The 3,460-nt window shown below is 40.8% G+C and overlaps 1 long non-coding RNA gene across 1 annotated transcript; it reads left to right on the top strand.

Moving 5' to 3' along the window:
• The first annotated feature begins 484 nt into the window (after positions 1-484).
• Positions 485-2,617, top strand: LOC119356893. The gene is made up of 2 exons (XR_005172076.1): positions 485-847; positions 1,952-2,617. It is a non-coding gene; the product is annotated as an uncharacterized LOC119356893 (long non-coding RNA).
• Positions 2,618-3,460: the final 843 nt, after the last annotated feature.

Below are 3,460 nucleotides of genomic sequence, written 5' to 3'. Positions count from 1 at the left end.
GACATTTCCCTACGTCGAGACCATGGAACCACTTAGCATTTATTCCGCGGACTCTTAATGCCTAACAGGAATTAGTTCTCTGCTAGAAGGAGACGCCCCTTGCCTTGTTATTCCTTTTAGAATTGCTATCTCTAGGCGAATGATTTTCTTCTCGGCTTCCAACATTTTTGACTATCATGTTGTTCTCATGTTGTGCATGCTAGTTGTTATTTAGATTTTTACTAGCAAAAGGGCATGTGCGTTGCAATGGAAGAAAATATATCACATGCCCAATCATGAGTCAAGGCCACAATAGGCGGGAGCGACTAGTATAGAAAAACAACCAAGGGTAGAAAAATAGAAAAAAACAATCCGAGCCATCAATTCCACGATGGGTGGTCCAGATTGTAGTGGAGGGAACTGAGAGCACACGTGCTAGATTCTTTGCACAAAAGCCCCCCACTTGTACTAATTTTGCTTTCATAATCTCCTTCTTCCTTCTTACGATAGCAGCAGCACAACCCCAAATTCCCAAATCTAGCTTGACCGCCAGCCGCCTCTGGGACCAATCCGCTCGCTTATCGTCCGCCGACCGTGGCGGAGGTCCAGATCCGGTGCCTAGCTGGGTGAGTACGGCCAGTGGAGGTGCCGTTCCAGCTCTTGGTCGTCTCGACGCGGTCGGTGCTGCCCCGGCGGGTCTCGCCCTGTTCCAATCCGCACTTGAGGGTACTCTGCTCCGGCATTCAGAGGTCGACCTCGCCCCGTACTTTTTCCTACCCCAATCCGCCATTCTCCATAGTTGCCCCCTACTCATGTGCGGCTAGCTCGGCCACCCACCGACGCCAGAGAAGAAAACTCGGGTCTTAAGGTATGCTATCTGCTGAAGCTGCTACCAATTTCAGATTTCTAGGTCATTTTACTTAGGAAGTACTCCTTCGTTCAGATGTGACTACGACTGTCCATATCATGTGCATAATATTTCCATTCATAGTTATTTACTTGAGTTCTTCCAGTCAAAAAAGCACTCTCACTTTAAATTTGTGCTGGGAGCATATGTTGGATTGCTGTTGAACACTGTATAATTTTGTTTGTTTTCATCAAGGTATCCTCTAGGAGGAGATTTAGAAATTATGGATCTTTGGAAATGATATGAATGGCTGCATTTCAAAATTTAAACATATGGACATATAGTGTAGATGATATAATTTGATTGTGAGTAGCAGTAGCTTGGAAGCTTAAAACTGTTTTTGAGCAAAGGCTATATTCAGCTAGATATGCCTGAACACTACAGTAGCTAACCTGCTAGCGGCACACTATGTTATACATAGAGAGAGCTAAAGGAAATGGCCCAGGACAGAAAATCTATTCATGCAACAGAATAGCTATATTGCCAGCATATATGCTTACAACTTTTCATTCGAGCTAAAAATCACCTGTGATACATGTCAAGTTGTCAATTATAGTACAAATCTTAGTTTAGCATGTACTTCCACTTTTCTGAGCCAATTTCAGTTAGTTGGGAGAGACCTTTATTCAATGTTCATTTTCCATAACAAGAAACAGAAATTCTGTCAACTTAGCTTTTACTATACATGAGAACAAACTAATCACACATACTGCCTATTAAAGTATCTGAACGTGAAGTGCTTGCTGGAACAAGACTGGAATGTATTACACACTTGCAAATATGTGGCACTTCATTGATTTCTGGGAGTTGACTATCTATTTGGATTTTGACATAGATTAATTCCTTCTCTCAAGAGGTACGCACACTGGACACAACTTGTAATACTCGTTAAATGGCGTTGAATAAGGCCAATAGTAGCTGAATTTTGCCTGTTTCGAAATATATTATTTGTTATGATAGAAAATGAGATCTCATAAGTGAAAAGCATGTAGTCTTTACAAGTAAATATGATATCACATTTTTCATGCAAGGTCACTGGTACTAACCTTGCAATTGATGTTCCAGGGTTCTTTGTACAAACCCCAGTGTGACGAGGAACTGAAGCCCAAAGTAGGGATGATATTTGATGACATTGGCTCGGTACTAGAATTTTACAGGACATATGCTCACAATGTCGGATTCGGTGTACGTCCCGGACAACAAAGGGTCGTCGATAATGTGCTTCAGTGGAAGAGCTCTTTTCAGTAAAAAAGTTTGTGTTCATCTCTTTCTTAGTTCAGTTGTGGCAAATGGCGTATGAAGCTGGACATAAGGACTTCCTCTCTTCTCAATATATGATGTTTGATATATGTTTCTAACAAACTTATTTAATTGGTATGCTTAACTAGGTGGATTGAATTGATGAAGTTTATACAGAGTCGCCTTCAAAAAAAGGTCTATATAGAATCCATGGAGGTGGTCGTCTATTCCAGCAGATGAAGCTCGATTAGCAAGAGGCACTAAAATATGAAGGCAAGATCATAGATCTTATCTAGCATACATCAATCCTTAATACTTCGTTTTCCTGGAAATGTACTAAAAATGATCTATGTATGCCTCTTGTGTTGTGTTCCCATGTACTCGAGTACTCAAATGCTTGTTGAGATATAATGTACCATCAGTCCTTAACACGCTGTCTACCTGGGAATGTACTAAAGAAGATATATGTATGCCTTTTGTGTTGAGTTCTGATGTACTCTGTTGAGCGTGCACCTCAGTCCCTTATTTTCTCATCCACTCAGGTTGACATGTACGGTTCATGTAGTTCTGCTTGATATGGGATGGTTTAATTTTCTTATGCGCTCAGTTTTTTTGATATATGTTGGGTTTTTTGTGACAAACATGTTCAACTCTCTTGAAAAATTAAGCCTTCAATGTGCATGGATCTCATGCAGCAAATATTTGCAAAGATTTTATATCCAACTAAGAGGAGAGGGTAGTCACCATTGTGCATATCTGAAAATAAACTTATTTTACAAAGACCTAAGATTGTACTGCAAAAGAGCAGACATCAGCGCTGTCAGCTTTGAAGAATAGTCATATTACCAAGGACAAAACGTTTAAATATGAGGAAGTTGAGGTGGTTATTGCAAAACTCAAGTTTTTATATCAACCGAGTATCAGGGGGGCTTTTGTGAAATGTACATTAAGTGGCCTGAGGTGCCTCCGCTGGAATCTGAGCCATACATGCCTGATCTGATGGACCATATTCATTTTTTCTATTTTTGTACTACATGCCCAGGTTCTATACTAGTTGCTCCCACAATAGGCCAACGTTCTTTATTTAAGCATCCCATCCCATCTATGTTGTCATTTGTCTTCCGTCGCACCCTCGCCTATGATGATCTTAGTGCCTACATAACCACAACATGTTTGAATGTGGTCAATGCTAGGTTTGCCAAGGCGTGCATGCGTGGTTATCGATGGTTTCCTCGTCTCTAATTTTGTTTGTCGAGGTGTTCATTTGCAATTGAGATAGGCGCTCGTACGAAGGAAAGATGGATAACACGCTATTGATTAAGATTTCACTGCAAA

Source organism: Triticum dicoccoides, chromosome 2A (genome assembly GCF_002162155.2).
Source record: "Triticum dicoccoides isolate Atlit2015 ecotype Zavitan chromosome 2A, WEW_v2.0, whole genome shotgun sequence".
Classification (NCBI taxonomy): domain Eukaryota; kingdom Viridiplantae; phylum Streptophyta; class Magnoliopsida; order Poales; family Poaceae; genus Triticum; species Triticum dicoccoides.
This window is presented reverse-complemented; position numbering and strand designations above follow the sequence as displayed.